This window comes from Pinus tabuliformis, chromosome 3_2 (genome assembly GCF_031772625.1).
Source record: "Pinus tabuliformis cultivar Carrire ecotype Pingquan chromosome 3_2, CPIR1, whole genome shotgun sequence".
NCBI classification, from domain to species: Eukaryota; Viridiplantae; Streptophyta; class Pinopsida; order Pinales; family Pinaceae; genus Pinus; species Pinus tabuliformis.
The window spans coordinates 589,422,203-589,430,545 of NC_142302.1; positions in this window are offsets into that span (position 1 = coordinate 589,422,203).

Consider the following 8,343-nt stretch of genomic DNA (forward strand, 5'->3'; position numbering starts at 1 on the left):
GTGAAAATGGAAATGGAAAAGGTGAGGAATCACCCAGGGTATCTCTAGAACCCACTGAGAAAGAGGAAACACTTGCCCTCACTACCCTTAGTACCCCTATCAAACAAAAAGGGAAGAGACAAAGAAAAACTCCATTGTGCTTTAGGACAAGAAAAAGTACAAGAATAAGGCAAGGAAAACCTTAAACTCCCACCAAGGTTCCTATTATCATTGAAGACTCACCAAAAGAATAGGAAAATATATGTCCTCTCATGAAAAATCAAGGAGAAGGATCATCAGGACAACCCTCTCCCAAATTTCCTTTCACTTATGTTAGGAGGCATGTCACTAGATCTGCCTCATCCAAAGGAAAGGCCTCCTACAAGAGACACCGAAGGATCTATAGGAAGCAAAGGAAATCCTACAAGGAAAATATGCTAAACCAACAGGAAACTCAAAAATTGGACAAAGAAGGGATCATGCAGCAAGAAACAAAGAAGGAGGATCCAGAGCTGAGGGAACCTAGTCCTCAACCTAACCTTGACTCCTACTACAGGTTCATTGAAGGGGGTTTTGTCATTCCATAGAAAATTTACATCCCCTTATTCTTTGAGGTTGAGAAAGACAGGGAAAGAACACATAGATGGGTGCGAATATCCAATCCAAAGGAGTGGAGGACATATGTCACATGGAGGAAAAAGTTAAAGAGATGGGAAAAGAACTGAGCAGCCTGAGGGACAGAGAGGTAATGATGAAAGCTCAGTTGGAGGTATAAAATGCGTGGCTAAAGGGTCAACTTTAAGAGAGAGAGAATCAATTGGCATCCTGGCCAATCTATCCTTAGAGGCAATCCAGTGCAACATGCCAGCAAATTCCTATGTATTGTATCTGAAGGAACAATGGCTACAGTTCCAAATCAAGACGTTAGCACAGAGAGGCACTATGCCCTTCTAGGATTATAGACCATTCATTTATCTCTGTGATCAAATCACATTGAAGGATAGGCATAATATGTCTGAGTTCTACCTACATAACTTAGCCTTGATAGATATGAATGTATGGGACCCTAATTCAAAACTACGGGACTTACATTTGATGACTTTGGCATCATGGATGAACCATGAGGAAGAAAGGGCTGCAGAAATGAAGAAAATAATGGAAAAGGAAGAAATCAAACCTCCCATGATAATATATGAGCATTCAAATCCAATGGCTATCATCAACACCCATAACTTGATTGCAAATTACCCTCAACTTGCTCCTAGGTACTTTGCTGCCCAAGAGAAAGAAATGACACACTTTGATGATATGTTCAGGCTGTTAGGGGATGAGAACATGCAAGCTTGCCAAAGTAGATGGAACACTTTGCCCTACAACTTGAAAATTAGAGAGTACCATTCTCATCAAAGAATGAGAGAAGCATTAAACAAGACACCCATGTACCTGCAAGCTCTCTAAAGACTCAAAGTCAATTGGATTAGCTTGAGACTCAGTCCACCACTGCTCTTAGGAATTTTAGAAGGAAGGAAGGAAGAGGAAGAAAGAAATTAGTGGGAGGATACAGAAAGGAAGGAATGATTCTATGAATAGGAAGAGTAAACTACAACAAAATGTTGGAAATAATACTGAGAGGGGGGGGGTGAATCAGTATTATCACATTAATAAAACTTTTTCAATTCCATAATCAGATTCATATATGCTACTTCCACAACTTCTTAAGATTAAGTTAATCAATCTTCAATGAGTGCATTAGGACATTATCAACCATATTATCAGTTAACAGATGCAGTAACATAAAGTAGATCATCACACATAAGGCACACACATGAACACAATGATATAAGGTGGAAACCCAATGCGGGAGAAAACCACCTGCTGCAAGTCATCTCAATCTTCTTCTTAATAAGAAAATCCTTTTACAATATTTGTACTGGTGCAGTCTCATACCAGTACGGGAGCTACAACCCCCTTTGCTCTTGTACTAGCCGATCCATTTACTAGTACACAGGCTACTACCTGCTACAATGCTCCAAAGACTTCCTTTAGCTCTTGTACTAGCTTAGATACTAGTACGTAGGCGCCGGCCTACAATCTTCTCTCCTCCAAGTACCACGTTTCATCTATTTTCATACTGGATACACTGAAGCACAACCCATAAACTGAAAGGCCACATTTCATCCAATTTTCATACTAGACCCAACAACAACATTGAAGCTCAAACAACCTTCTGAAACACCCAATCAACTGAAGTAACCAGATCAACAATAATAGGACCAAACCCAGAATACAACAATGATAAACAAAGATTTTAAGAGAAGGAAGCACCCTGCTCAACTGCTAGCCTGAGTCCGGACTCACCCTGCTCAACTGCTAGCCTGAGTCCCGGACTCACCCTGCTCAACTGCTGGCCTGAGTCCCTGGACGCACCCTGCTCAACTGCTAGTCTGAGTCCCGGACGCACTCTGCTCAACTGATAGCCTGTGTCCCTCGCACTGAGTCTGTTGAGCTGCCTGCGTCCCGGCGCACCTGAACCCTTCTGCGCCTGCATCCGGCGCACCTGAAACACTTCGCTCCTGCGTCCAGGACGCACCTGAACCCTTACTGCACCTGCGTCCCTCCGGGCATAAATGATTTCAAGACTTTAGAAGTAACCCAGACAATCAGATCCACAGATCTGAACATGCGCTGAAGAGATCTCGGTCCATCAGTAGGTTCGCCTTGTTTAGATCTAGACCAGATCTAGCCCTCATAAGATATTCAATCCAAGACTTGCCAAATCCAAATGATCTCCTTTGCTTTATATAGGCAAGTTCCTCCTTAAAACATGGAACAATACCACGAGGCGACACCATAGAAACATAAAACCGTCGGCTAGATACCACACAAGAAACCCCCACGTGCTTTTCTCTGCCTTGAAATGTGTGCACTGGGTGGACGCACCCCCTGAACGGCTGGCCTGCGTCCTTGGACGCGGGTTCTGCATGGTATACCTGCGGGGACGCACTTTCTGAACTGGCTTCCTGCGTCCTTCATAATTTTTCAATAAAATGAGAGCTGATCATTAACTTCTGCTGCTGACTTGAAGAATAGTGAACTACCACCTGAATGGGTTGCCATCAAGGACAACACTTTAGCCATAATGCCAACAATCTCCCCCTTTGGACTTGATGGCAAAGCTTACTAAGAACTTGCCATTTGATTCCTTTGAGCTGTCCTGCATCTATGTATTGTGTTACATCTGATATCTCTTCTGAATGTATATAAGTGAGATGGTCTTCTATGAGGGGGGTTGCCATCAAGTACAACACATGCATCATAATGCCAACAATCTCCCCCTTTGGACTTGATGGCAGCAACACCAGATCACTCTCCCCCTTTGACATCAAGGGCAAAGGGGTATGCTCCCCCTAAGAACATGCTCCCTTTGACTATAAACCAGATCTGCTGAAGTCTCTGAATGAGCTCCCCCTTTGAATATGACATGGTGCTCCAATCTGATAATGGTCTTTCTGAGAACAAGCTGAGATGTCTGCTCTGCTATATAGTGCTATTCATGCTCAAGTTCCCCCTGACTGTAAGCAAGGTCTGCAAAAAGATGTTCTACATGACTCTATATATCATAAATGACCTTCCTATCACCAAAAGACTCAATACATACATCCATCACCCATCACAATAAGGATCATCCATCCAACCAAGTGGGAATACATCAGAAATATGAAAACCAAATACATTACATCTTCATCCTATGCATAGTGGGGGGACATAGGCCGTTACATGACCTGAAGAGATGACGATAATAGATAGACTATTACAACATGAGTCTTGCTACGACCTTCCAAACATCTAAAGATCATGGCAAACAACAGCACTGTATAATCTGCTCCATAGTATTTGTCAACATCAACTCATAACCATCCAGATCTACATGAATCAAGAGCCATCAAATGAAAGCATCAGCATCAATCAACATATGTATGAATAATCATCCCTGTATTCAGCCAACAATCCTCATCCATTTGTGCCAAGAAAGAAATCATGCATCATGCTTATGTCAACATCATCATGAAATGTATATGAGTAACTCATCATCATCATGTCTCCAACAATGCGACTCTGAATAATCATCCATGAAATCAGCCAACCTCATCCATATATGTGCCAAGGACAATAAAGACTTCATGCAAGCATCATTAGAGAATCAACCATACATCTGATCATGTGACCAACTCATAATAGCAAGATGAATCATAAGCATTGTCACCAAGGACCATAATGCCAACAATGAATTTAGGACATATGCTCCCCCTGAACCAGTGCCATCTGTTAAATCTGATCATGCATGTCAAGAAGAATCAGCCAATAAATGCTTTGAGACAGGTACGCACTTCATCTTCTGCTGCGCTGCGTCCTGTTGCTGCAGGGACGCACCCAAAAACACTATCGCGCCGCGTACTTTTACTCAGGGACGCACCCAAAATTATTATCGCGCCGCGTCCTTTTGCTTCAGGGACGCACCTGATCCTCAGTCGCTCTGCGTCCCCACGCAGATCTTCAGTTACTGAACTGCGTCCTGGACGCACCTGGACTTGGTCTGGCCTGCGTCCGCACGCAGGTCTCCTGTTACTGCACTGCATCCTGTACTTTCAGCTTTCTCAGATTCTGGTATGTCTGTACATTGTACTGTGCCATCCTTTTCTGACTGTACTTCCTTTTTCCTCCATATCTTCAAGCGTGATGATGACATTTTCTCCTTTTGATATGGTGCCCAAACTTTGTTCCTGCATTCCTTGGCTATATGTCCAAGCTTGTTACATGCATAACATCTTACATGTTTCATATTCCTCCTGTAACAATCAGTAGCTTTGTGACCAAACATATTGCAAGCAAAGCAATATCCATAAAAGTACCTTGATTGAGATGACCTTTCTGCATAATGGTCTTGAACTCTTCTTCTTCTACATCTAGCTGCAACATGTCCAAGATTATGACATACATAACATTCAACATTATTCATAGGAGGAGTAAAGGATTTTCTTTGAGGAATCTCTTTCCTTGGTTGATGATGAGATTGATCTTTCACTTCTTCGTTGATCACTTTAGATTTCCTTTTAGAGTTTCTTGCCTCACCTTGTGAACTAGATTCACCTTCAACAGATTCATGGAAACCAAGACCAGTCTTTATAGTAGGGGACCTTTGACTACTAAGAATATCATCCAATACTTTAGAGCTATCTTGAAATCGTAAAAGCTTATCCTTTTCTTCTAGTTTACTTTTCAAGATATTTACCTCAACCTGAAGCTGTTCTTCCTTTTCAAGAGATTTCTCTTTCAAAACTTCTTTAGCGTTCCTTCCTTCTTCCATTTGTTCCCTTAGTTTGAGAATTTCTTTTTCTTGTTCTTCATACAGATCCTGCTGCATTTGACGAACTCGGAAGGCACATTCCAGTTGATATTTTAAGCTGGTGACTTCGTTTTCTTGTTTTGCAATAGTTTGGAGTAGATCTGTATTCTGCTTCTTTGATTCTTCAAGATCTCCTTTTAGTGAGAGGATTGTAGCTTCAAGATTTTCATAGTAGCTGGATCTATCTTTGAGTTTTTTGATGGTTGTGCTTCTTTCGTTGACTTCTTTTCTTAATGATGTCACTTCATGCTGCAATTTTTGACATTGGTCTTCCTTGTCCTTGAGTAGCTTTCTTACCTTGTTTCCTTCTTCTAGTTGTGCCCTTAGTTTGGTAGCTTCTTCTTTGAAATCACATTCCTTTTTGTTTAATAGATCTTGTTGATCTCTAATTTTGTCTGTCAGCCTTTTAAATTCTGCCTCTATTTGATATCTTTCTTGTTCACCCATAAGAGCAAATTCAGTAGTTTCGCTATCACTTTCATCTCTTTCACAAGGAAATATAGCTGGAACATCAGAGGATAACATATTCATACCTGATAATGATTCTGAATCTGATTCTGAATCTGAAGAGCTTCTTATGCCTAATCCCCAATCAATTCTTCCACTGTCATAGTTCTTCTGAGATGACTTCTTTTTCTTATTAGCTTTCTTCTTAAGCTTCTTTCCCATTGTTCCACGGATCTCCTTCAAGCGATCAAGCTTCTATCAAAGGACCTGCTCTGATACCAATTGTTGGAAATAATACTGAGAGGGGGGGGTGAATCAGTATTATCACATTAATAAAACTTTTTCAATTCCATAATCAGATTCATATATGCTACTTCCACAACTTCTTAAGATTAAGTTAATCAATCTTCAATGAGTGCATTAGGACATTATCAACCATATTATCAGTTAACAGATGCAGTAACATAAAGTAGATCATCACACATAAGGCACACACATGAACACAATGATATAAGGTGGAAACCCAATGCGGGAGAAAACCACCTGCTGCAAGTCATCTCAATCTTCTTCTTAATAAGAAAATCCTTTTACAATATTTGTACTGGTGCAGCCTCATACCAGTACGGGAGCTACAACCCCCTTTGCTCTTGTACTAGCCGATCCATTTACTAGTACGCAGGCTACTACCTGCTACAATGCTCCAAAGATTTCCTTTAGCTCTTGTACTAGCTTAGATACTAGTACGTAGGCGCCGGCCTACAATCTTCTCTCCTCCAAGTACCACGTTTCATCTATTTTCATACTGGATACACTGAAGCACAACCCATAAACTGAAAGGCCACATTTCATCCAATTTTCATACTGGACCCAACAACAACATTGAAGCTCAAACAACCTTCTGAAACACCCAATCAACTGAAGTAACCAGATCAACAATAATAGGACCAAACCCAGAATACAACAATGATAAACAAAGATTTTAAGAGAAGGAAGCACCCTACTCAACTGCTAGCCTGAGTCCGGACTCACCCTGCTCAACTGCTAGCCTGAGTCCCGGACTCACCCTGCTCAACTGCTGGCCTGAGTCCCTGGACGCACCCTGCTCAACTGCTAGTCTGAGTCCCGGACGCACTCTGCTCAACTGATAGCCTGCGTCCCTCGCACTGAGTCTGTTGAGCTGCCTGCGTCCCGGCGCACCTGAACCCTTCTGCGCCTGCGTCCGGCGCACCTAAAACACTTCGCTCCTGCGTCCAGGACGCACCCGAACCCTTACTGCACCTGCGTCCCTCCGGGCATAAATGATTTCAAGACTTTAGAAGTAACCCAGACAATCAGATCAACAGATCTGAACATGCGCCGAAGAGATCTCGGTCCATCAGTAGGTTCGCCTTGTTTAGATCTAGACCAGATCTAGCCCTCATAAGATATTCAACCCAAGACTTGCCAAATCCAAATGATCTCCTTTGCTTTATATAGGCAAGTTCCTCCTTAAAACATGGAACAATACCACGAGCCGACACCATAGAAACATAAAACCGTCGGCTAGATACCACACAAGAAACCCCCACGTGCTTTTCTCTGCCTTGAAATGTGTGCACTGGGTGGACGCACCCCCTGAACGACTGGCCTGCGTCCTTGGACGCGGGTTCTGCATGGTATACCTGCGGGGACGCACTTTCTGAACTGGCTTCCTGCGTCCTTCATAATTTTTCAATAAAATGAGAGCTGATCATTAACTTCTGCTGCTGACTTGAAGAATAGTGAACTACCACCTGAATGGGTTGCCATCAAGGACAACACTTTAGCCATAATGCCAACAATCTCCCCCTTTGGACTTGATGGCAAAGCTTACTAAGAACTTGCCATTTGATTCCTTTGAGATGTCCTGCATCTATGTATTGTGTTACATCTGATATCTCTTCTGAATGTATATAAGTGAGATGGTCTTCTATGAGGGGGGTTTCCATCAAGTACAACACATGCATCCTAATGCCAACAATCTCCCCCTTTGGACTTGATGGCAGCAACACTAGATCACTCTCCCCCTTTGACATCAAGGGCAAAGGGGTATGCTCCCCCTAAGAACATGCTCCCTTTGACTATAAACCAGATCTGCTGAAGTCTCTGAATGAGCTCCCCCTTTGAATATGACATGGTGCTCCAATCTGATAATGGTCTTTCTGAGAACAAGCTGAGATGTCTGCTCTGCTATATAGTGCTATTCATGCTCAAGTTCCCCCTGACTGTAAGCAAGGTCTGCAAAAAGATGTTCTACATGACTCTATATATCATAAATGACCTTCCTATCACCAAAAGACTCAATACATACATCCATCACCCATCACAATAAGGATCATCCATCCAACCAAGTGGGAATACATCAGAAATATGAAAACCAAATACATTACATCTTCATCCTATGCATAGTGGGGGGACATAGGCCGTTACATGACCTGAAGAGATGACGATAATAGATAGACTATTACAACATGAGTCTTGCTACGACCTTCCAA